Raw genomic sequence first — 10,704 nt, forward strand, 5'->3', positions numbered from 1 at the left:
AAGCATGGCATTGCTAATTAAATGTAATTGATAGTTTGGTCATTTTCCCCTCAAAAGTTAGAAGGAAGAAAAATACATTCTTATATTTTTGTTGATCTGTTACAATCAGGCTAATATATGGAAACCAAGCACTTAACATTTAATTTTAGAAACCACTAATTCTTGCCTTCCTATTATTGAGTTGTTTCATGAGGTTAAGTCAACAGTGCTACATGAAACAAAAGTGTTGCCTCCAAAAGGAAAGGGTTTTTGGATTCGCCTCATAGGCGGCTAGTAGTTGACTTTGAGCACTTTTTAAGATAGGGAAGAATTGAGCTCAAGATGACCTCCATATTTTGAGTCAAATCCAGCAATATTTAACAAAAGAAGTTTGAACTTAGTATGCACTCAATAAATGATAGCTATGTAAGAAAGGGGATGTTGCTTTTTTTGCTCATTCAAGAAAGATTATTTTTCGTCTCCACTGAGTAGAGAGTGAGGGGATGTGGTTAGGTTAAATGACAGAAAGTCTCCTTCTGGCTAGGATTTCTTTTGTGGTTATAAGCTCTCTTTTCCACAAGGGAAGTGGTTTTCAGAGTATAGAGCCACCAGCACTCTTTCTTCAGGTGACTGTTTTATCTATAATATGAAAATGTCTGTATTCTACTATGGATAAATAATTTACTTGCAATTTAAAAATTTTAGAACTGTGGTAAAATTTGGGGAACTAGCAAGTGAGAACAGATCGGGTAAATGACCTATAAGTTCTTAGAGACCTTTGATGAGAATGATGACATGGTCCAACATATGAATAAAAATATTCTCTTAAAAGACTTCAATTTCTGTCTTAAAGTGAAGTTAGAAGATTTTAAAAGGCTGATTTATTTGTAAAAAATTCAGTAAACAATAAAACTATGCATAATATACTAAAGAATCAGAATCCTTTATATCAGATATCACATGGGGACCCAGGACTGGAGTTCACTGGAAACTCAGTTTCTTCAAGTACTATGTGTCCCCCTCTTGCTGGAAAAGACTGGTGGATGGGGACCTAAGTATTGTCCATATCTGCTTTGGCTGTTATCACATGGCTTGGAACAAAAACACAAACCAATACAATTCTCTCACTTGTTTATTTGAATTAAGAAACATAAAGAGAAGTTGCCAGTTAGTGGTGGAATCTGAGGTCAAATGGTCATGATCCTGAGAATTGGAGCAAACTTATGAATCAGTATAAACCATGGGGGCTTCTCTTCAGTGAAGAGCCGAGAGTGGAACAAGCATCCATAGAGAAATTGAGATGCCCTAAGGGAGAGATTATAGGTCTTCTCTGCTTCTAGTTTCTAGAAACCTCTTAAAAATACACCATCAGTCCTGAGATTCAATATACTTACTGTATTTTTAAAATACATTTCACTTTACTTGCAATTTTATTTCTTCTCTTTGCAGCTAAACTAACCATACTAGAGTAATCAGTTTTACTTAAACACAAATAGTTTTTGCAGGGATGTTTTCAAGAAGTGATGGTTTTTCACATTGTTTATTTCATTGCTTCATTTTACTTCTACAGCAAATACACATTTTTTTTCCTGTTATATAACATTTATTATTAGTGTGAATAATTTAAAAGAATATGTTAGTGACATAAAATTTTGGAAAACTGAATATAAAATACATTTGTATATTTTCATCCAAACCAATTTTCTATGATCAATTTTTATTTTTAGTAATTCCAATATATGCTATATGCTCTTTTCTGAGTTACAAGTCGTATTCAGTGGTTAATGAGGATGGTAATGAACAATTTAATGAGGGGAAAAAATACCAGCTTTGTAAATGTATAGAAGTAACTAGATATTTGATGCAACTTTTAAGTTTCTGTATGTATAGACATTGACCTATACAAGAACTTGTTTTATTTTATTGAATAACGGCTTCCAGTTGGAGACTTATATGTGTCTACTTTAAAGCTTTTCTCTTACTCTTGATGGGATGTCATCTTCTCCCCAGCTGTGGCCATGGCAGCTGGATGTGGAGGAGGTGCAGGCTGACACCTGGCTCTGAGTCTTCCCTCCCCACCAAACCAATTTCTCTTGTGTTGTGGACAAGAAGGAAGCATATGGGAGGCATAAGTCTTTTGTCATGATTGCCCATGTATCACAGGTGGATCAGTGTCTTCCCTTAGGCTTAGTCTGGTTTTAGCTGATGCTGGTAGTATCCGCTGGTATAAAGGTTTCTACCCAGATGGTGTACTTGGTTTTCTTTGAGTGGTATTTACCTTTACCTCAGCTCTCTCTGTCACCGAAGCATCCCTTAGAGGAGCAGATGTGTCTCCCCTGCTTTTCCCCAGCAGAACCTACTTCAACTCCTTCTTTGGACTGCACATCCCATCAACTGGTCCAGCAACTGTCCAGACATTCTCAGCCCATCTCTGTGCTCTTTTCTGTGGAGCTGAGACACTTATCTTTATGCTCTGAGGGTTGTGGGGAGTTGGGACGAGGTGTCTAGGAACATCAAACCTTAAGCTCCACTGGCATGGGCTGCTTCAGTGGTCTCCATCGTTCATAAATCTCTAAGCCAGAAAGAGGCATCATTCTTTATGTTCAGGATTGAGCTTTAAACTTTAAATCTGTGAAGCACTCACTTCCTTCCCTCCACAGTAGGGGAAATGGAACAAAAGTGATAGTATAACAAATCTTTAGAGTTCTCCAAAGAACTCTCCCCCAAGAATTCCTTAGCATACTCCTTCCCAGAGTATTGTCAGCAAAGGCCTGAGGGCTCTGCAGCTCAGCTTCCCTCCAGCCAGAGAACTAGATGTTTTTAACTTTTTCTTTCTGGAAACTTCAGTCCTCAGAAATGGTAACCTTGACTTTTCAGAGGGGAAACATCCCTGATTTCAATATCTTTTCTTCACAAACACTGTAGTACCCATCTCATACGGCTTCCTGGTCTTCTTTTTGGGTGTAAGGATTAGTAGGGGATCAACCACTTGGTGAAAACTCTGCACTGTGCCTCTGAAGTCCTGCAGGGAGCTTGCTGGCTCCAGCTTCAGCTGAGGACAGCTCCTTGTCAGTGGGGATAACTTTGCTTTTTGTTCAGAATAACACAGAAAATCCCACTTTACCTATAAATTAGAGAAAATACTTGTCCCCATCTCAACATTTTATTCAGTGCTTTTCTTTCTTTTTCTTTTCTTTTTTTTTTTTTCAGTGCTTTTCTAATAATTGGAACTCAGTAAACATTTGTTAAAAATAAAGACAGGAACAGTTTGGATAAGTTCAACTTTAATTTCAAGAAAAAAATTTAAGAAGCTTCTAAGAGAGATGGAAAATGTTTGATAGAATGAAAGGCTATATAGAGGTTAGAATGGATTTATGAGACGATATCAGGTCCAAGTAATCTGACATAATTCCCTGTTGACATTCTCTGATGAAAATTAATGATTGGAAGATGATGTATTAAGATACTATATACAATTTAACTCAGGCAAAGTTGTGCATTTTATAAAATAGTAGTGAAAAGGGATTTGGGAATCAGTATTAAAACAAAAAGCCAACGAATAGAAATAAATATCAAGTTTTAGGCTATGCCTATACAGGATGAAGATATCAACTATTCCAGTTTGTGTCTTTTTTAAAAAACTCATTTGACTTTTATTTGACTGACTTGACCAAATTGACTTGCTGTTTTGGAGCCATGGAAACAGAGTTGTAATGTGCTATTGGATGAGACAAAATAAATGCAGATGGACTTGGCTATTTATGGAATTTAAAAAAATGTTTATATTGTTATTTGTGGGATTGACTTGTGTAATATGATTACTCGTTCACATTTCCTTTGAAGTTTCCCCATTTTTTTTTTCAAATGGAGAATTATATTCAGAGTAGGGTAGATTTAAGGAAGATTTTGAAATAAGGAGTTGTCAGTTTCTGCTTATTGTAGGTACCCTGGCCTTTTGGAATTCTGTAAGGCCCTCATTCCTCTTCAGAAGCATCCCCTACTGAAATCATAGTACATTGGCTCTTCACTGTCTCTCCCACTAGACATAGTAAACTACTTAGAGACTATACCCTATTTATCTTTGCATTACCAGCAATTATCACAGAACCTAGAAGATAGTAGGCACACAATAATGGCTTAATGCATGAATGAATAATTATTAGAAACCCCCATACTAGTCTTACAACCTAACCCAGTTGCCCAGCGTTCCTTGAAATGTTGGTTTCTCTCTAACCTCTGATATGGTTACTCAGTTCCTGATTCATGGATGAGTTCATGATTGGTATTAGGATTTTCTCCTGAAATTTATCTTGTTTGCTGGGACATTGCTAACTTCCCAGGCCTTGCCAGCCCACTAGTCAGCATGGAACCCCACCACCAGCCTTCAATTGCAGAGCTATTTCAAACTGATCATGTCTCCTGGGAACCATTACAAAACCTTTTGTGTGGCCATGATCATTGTCTGAGGGAGGCTCCTGCTTCCATGTTTGTGACTGGAGTCTCAACCAGCTCAGAATTTTTTTTTTTTTTTTTTAAACATCTTTATTGGGGTATAATTGCTTTACAATGGTGTGTTAGTTTCTGCTTTATAACAAAGTGAATCAGTTATACATATACATATGTTCCCATATGTCTTCCCTCTTGCGTCTCCCTCCCTCCCACTCTCCCTATCCCACCCCTCCAGGCTGTCACAAAGCACCGCCAGCTCAGAATTTTTGAATATTGATATCAGTAAAAAATGAGATCCAACTTCCCTGCTGCTTTGGATACTGGAATTTTTACTGCTGGGACCATTTCAGCTCATAGGAGGCTAGTTCTTAGTTTGAGTTTGTCCTGTGGCTCCAGAACAATTTGTCCCTGTGTTCTTCCCTTGTCCCACAAGCAGACAGGCAGATGAGATAACGTTCAAGCTGCTTCAAGCTAAGGTCATCCTGGAATGTAATAGCCTTTTGCATCCCTCTATTCTTATTTCAGCCACCCCTTCTGTCCACAAGAACTTGCTATCCATGCTGCTCTCAGAGACTGAGGGTCTTCCAATGTACACTAATGTTATTGCTCTATTGACTAGAGTTTTCCCCTTGGACCAGTCACTTGCCTCTATTTCTTCCCCTCAGGACCATGGTCTCTACATCCACCTCTTGGATTGATCAGGGAAATTGGGCAATAAATATTTAATACATACTGAAAATTTTGTAGGTCTCATGTATTGTATTGAAACACCCCCAAGATAAATAAAAGCATCCCCAGAAGTTATTGAACTATGTGGGGTTCTTCTGAATAAAATATGTAGGAACAAGAACAAATGAAAAAAAATGTTGGGCATTGTATAAGCTATTAAACCTATTGATGCATCTGAGTAACATGGTTGATGACTTGTGATAAAACACACATTTTTGTGGAAAATATTTCAAAGAATAGAAGCAGCCCTTTTATTTTTTTTTTAGAAAAAAATTTTTTTAATTAATTTATTTTTGGCTGCGTTGGGTCCTCGTTGTTGTGCGTGGGCTTTCTCTACTTGCAGCGAGTGGGTGCTACTCTTCGTTGTGGTACGCCAGCTTCTTATTGCGGTGGCTTCTCTTGTTGCGGAGCACCGGCTCTAGGTGCGCAGGCTTCAGTAGTTGTGGTGCATGGGCTTAGTTGCTTCGTGCCATGTGGGATCTTCCCGGACCAGGGCTCAAACCCGTGTCCCTTCCATTGGCAGGAGGATTCTTAACCACTGCGCCACCAGGGAAGTCCCTTTTTTTTTTTTAAATTGAGAAGCAGCCTTTTCATTTGAAAAGGAAAAGATAATATTTGTGAGATTTGGGCAACTTTAAAAAAGATGTATTCATCACCTGTTGAGGACTTTCTGATAATTGATAATTTGAACTTTTTAAAGAAAGGCAATGCCAGTCAATTAAATTCACATTTATTGCATCCAAACTCTCTTATCCCTGTCCATTCATCTATGTGATACTCACCTTAAGATTTTGGAGGCTACCAAAAAAACCAACCCCTGATAATTTATTTTCTTTTCTGATTGTGTTTCCAATGACAGTTATCCCCAACTTGCCCCATTTCCTGCACTATCTCAAACACATTTTACTTCCTTTTCCCTTAGCAGATATCATTAAGCATTATATTACTTAAGCGATTAAAACCATCTGATAAACTATCTCTATTTAATATTTCTTCACATTTTGACCAAATTTTTCTATCTCTCTAAGATTTTGGAGGAAGAAATATCTCTTCTTGGCAAGGCTAATCCTCTGTTTTTGCATAGAATCTCATCCCCCAGCCTCCAATAAGACAGTGCTACAGAGTCAGGTGCTATATCATTGCATGTATCATCATGTCTCTTATAAAAAATAATCCTTCATTTTCTGTCTTTATCACTTAATATTGTAGTTTTATATCTCTTCCCTTTTATTGCAAAACTCAGTAGACTAGCTTTTGAGTACTGCTTGCTATTCCTTACAATTTTAACCTAGCCCTTCCTTAACGAAATTCCATTAGCCTTGAATGCTCATCATTCTACTCAAACTGTTTTGTTTTTCAGGATTGACAATAATCTCTTAATTAGTTCTATGTATTCTTCTTAGGCTTCATCTTCCTCAACCTCCTTGCAATATATGATACAGTTAACCCCCTATCTCTTCTCAGATAGCTCTCTTTGCTTTCATAACACCATACTCTCTAAATCCTCTTTCTACATTAAAAAAAGAATTAACAGTTTTATTGATATATCATTCACATACCATATGAATGATTTTTAGCCAATGGAATGTGAATGAAAGTTATGCATGCCAAGACTCTCCCATAGCCACTTGTAAAGCTATTTTTCATGCTATTCCCATTTTTGGCTTGATTGTGAACTAATAAGCCACTATGTTGAAGGTGGTGGAGGCACCAGACGGAAGGAAAAAGGGAAGCAGACTGTCTCCGAATCACTGGAGAGGAGCCTACTGCCACTATGAAGCACTTTCTTGGACTTAGTGTGGGCAAGAGATACATGCATTTATGTTTAAGCTTTTGTTCACTTTCAGGTTTGTTGTAATAGCAGCTAGTGTAAACTCAACTAACATAAGAATGATAACAGCAACTTATAAATGCTCCAACATCATGTGAAAGTTAGCTGTGCCAACATTCAATATTTTTATATGCCAAATTCATTATTGAAAAACAATGTTTAATTTTCTTTATTACTGTAAGTAAATGTTTTAATATACTAATTTGCCATTTGTATTTATTTTTGTAAATTGCCCAGTTGTTTCTTTGTTAATATTTCTCTGAAGGTGTTTGTATGTCCTGATGGATTCTTCGCATTTTAAGAATATAGCATTTTATCTGTCATATTGCTTACAAATTCTTTTTCACAATTTTTTATTTTGTCATAATTTTTATTTTGGTGTGCTTTGACTTTTAATAATTTTATATAGAAAAAATTCCTTATTAGTTTTCTTTTATATTATTCCTTTATTGTTTCTACCTTTGCTGTCATTTCCCAAAAGTCCTTCCTCATTCTGGAATTATATCCTAGTAGCTTCATAAAATTTTTAAAACATTTAAATCTTTAATCAATCTGGAATTTAATTTAGTATAAAATTCTTTTTGTCTTTAATGTTTGGTCCAAAATCTTACTCATAGTAGGTACTTAATAAATAATTGTTAAATTTAGTTGTCTCCTTTAAAAACTTAATGTTGGATTAGATCAGTGGTTCTTACAGTGTAATCCTTAGACCTTTATAATCAGCATCACCTGGGAACTTGTTAGAAATGCAGATTATTCAGCCCCACCCTAGACCTTTGGAAGGCCCAGAGATCTGTGGTTTAGCAAGCATCCAGGTGATTCTGCGGCAGGTTAAAGTTCACAGTCCCTGGAATGGAAAATGCATAAGGCTTCTTCCAGCCAACATTTCTGAGAATTCATGTTTTTCCCTGTTAATGAAGCCCACTGCTGTGGAAACATGATTCTTCTCTTATTTTTAGCACAGTAGGAAATAGAGAAGAATATGTTCAAAGGCTAGCCCTTCTGGGGCCTCCATTCTCCATGCTTCTGTTTGCTTCAGATGCCAATTTCCCAGGAAGCTTTCTCCAGAACATCCCAGCAAATCTTTTCTTCCCATGCAGTACATTGCTCTGAATGTTTTCCAGTGCTCTTTCTCCTGCCTGCACATATTTCTCTTATATCAAAACTGATATTAACCATGTCAAAGATGTGATGGTGAGATTAAGTGCATTTGTGTAGAGGGTCATGGTGAGCAAGGTTTAGGTAACAGGCATAGGGATTCAAGCAAGAGGAATAAGAGAATGTCACCCAGCCATAGACTAGGCCTAGTTATTTCTTTTGAGTGTGTGTGTGTGTGTGTGTGTGTGTGTGTGTATGTGTATTCCTACTTTAAAAAGTCCCAGGATGTGCTGTTGCTTTACTGGAAAACCGGAAATGCCAATCCCATTTCTTGAGGATAAGACATTGCTGCAGGGCTGCTGACCTCGGAGAATTTTGTGACCTGGCAGACAGCGAGGGGAATGCCTAGGGCGTTGCTTTCCCACCAGGCTCTCCTTTGGAGAGGAATGTTAGACCTGACAACTTGATCACTGCTGCAATTTCCGGTGCTCTTAATATGAAGGAAAGTGTGTTTGGGGCTAGAGAGGGAGGGAGGTCCTTGGCAGGCTGAGCGTGCTGATCTTTTCACGCGCTCTACTGTCTCTTCCTCTCTGTTGCTGCTGTTGGGTTTGCTCGCTGTCTCCGACCCAGCGAGCTGATGGGTGCTGCCTGCTGCGCGTGTCAAAGCCGCCTGGTGCAGGCAGCTGCATTCCCTGACTTGACATCTCATCCCTCATCCTTCCTCAGATCTCGTCAACCTACACGGTCTGCTCTGCCAACAGCTGATAGGGAAATGACTGAGGGGAAGGCAGTGACAGCAATAGCTGTTTGGCATTCATTTTCCCTTTGGTTTTTGCTGCACAGAAAATTCCGGGACTGATGAGGTCTGAGCTGCAGAGGAGACGTAGAGGAGAATTGGGTTTGAGGAAGGTGGGACACTCAGACATCTGCCCTTTCTCCTCCTACAATACAATGAAAGTTGGGACAAGTGGTCTCTGGCAATGATTTAATGCCTCCTTTGTTCAGACATTTGTCCATTAACATAGTAGTGTTGACAGATGCATGGAGAGTTGTGTGTTGTCACCAAGACTCAGAGACTATATATTTCTGTTTCCTGCGTATCATTCAAAGGACCTTTTATAAATTCAGAGGCAAAACAGGGAATTAGGCTCCTGCTATTATTGGTGTTCTTGCTTCTTCCTTGTTCTCATTACCAAAATGACTTCCCATAGCACCTACTTACACAGCTAAGGGCTGTACAAGGAGAAGAAGGTGGGAACAGATGCCACCCTGCCTCCAGGAGTTTGTAATCCAGGACAAATTGCCCAGATAGAGACAAACCTTATTTCTGTATCCTTTTCTTCTTTGTTACCTGCCATATAGCTTGTCCTTGTGGATGGGGTACACAAACTTTATTCTCAGGCCTACATCCCAGTCTTAGCTTGATGATTCACTAGCTGTGTGACCTTGGGCAACTCATTTAACTCTTCTGAGTCTCTACTTCCTCATTTATAAAATGGGTGCAACAATGAAGCCTGTTACAGGGATGTTGCAAGATTAGGGTTAGTGTTTATAAACTAAGCCTACAGTGAGTGTTCAATTCCTGGTAGTTGCTGATATTTTGGAAAGTGAATCTAATGATATGTATGTGGATATCACATTTCTTGTGATGTGTATGGATGGATTCAGAGCCCTGGATGAGTACAAAGAAGTTAAGTTTTAGAAACCTATTACTACAGATTAGTAGTCCTCTCTTCCACTGCCCCATCTATATCCCTTCTCCACAGAATCAGGTTATGAAGCTAGCATAAAATGCTTAAGTTACCTGCATAGATATTGTCCACGTGATAGATTCATAACACATTTTATCTGGATAGGTTAGCCTGAACATAACATTTCAATTAACCAAATTCTGCTTCTGAGTGATTTAAAGATACTGGATTTTGATTAATTCCCCTCAACTAAAGTTAGAAATGGTTACAGTTATTGAGTAATGTAGCTTATGGAGAGGGTTCCATATGGTGGATACCTTTTTCTTTAATTAAAAATCATGACTTTAAATATTATGTTCTTTGCTGCATTTATGTAATAGTTTAACTTGATAATTTGTTCATGTATACTAGGATTCTCCACTATAATTAAATTGAAGAACACTGTTATAGATTAAATGATAATTATGTTTGATCCCTTTGCATGATCAGTTAATATTGGCTATGTTTATGTTGGATACAGCTCAAATAGGATGACTGATAGGTGAGGTGGGGTTTTTTCACATCGATGTTTCACTAATCCTGTAACTCCATGGGCCAATTTTCCACTACAGTCTCATCAGATAGGTGCTCCTTTGATTTCTTTTCTGAGCAGAAAAACAAGCCTTCTGATGTCTTCATGTTTTTGCCCTCAGCCAGTTATGTAACAGTTTCCTACAGTACTTGCATAGAATTCGTACTTCTCAAAGTCCTTTCACTTGAACTCCATGACACTGACCCCATTTCTAGTTTCCTCCTTGATTCCTCCATATATGAAGAAAAATGCTAACTGCCAAATGATGTGTAGGAAAAGTGGGGATAATTCTTTGGAATGTTAAGCATTTTTCCTTAAGAGTTTGAAGGTCCAGTATATTTTGAAAGCATTAGGGC

This window comes from Monodon monoceros, unplaced genomic scaffold, assembly GCF_005190385.1.
Source record: "Monodon monoceros isolate NGI ecotype Baffin Bay Population unplaced genomic scaffold, NGI_Narwhal_1 Super_Scaffold_19, whole genome shotgun sequence".
NCBI classification, from domain to species: domain Eukaryota; kingdom Metazoa; phylum Chordata; class Mammalia; order Artiodactyla; family Monodontidae; genus Monodon; species Monodon monoceros.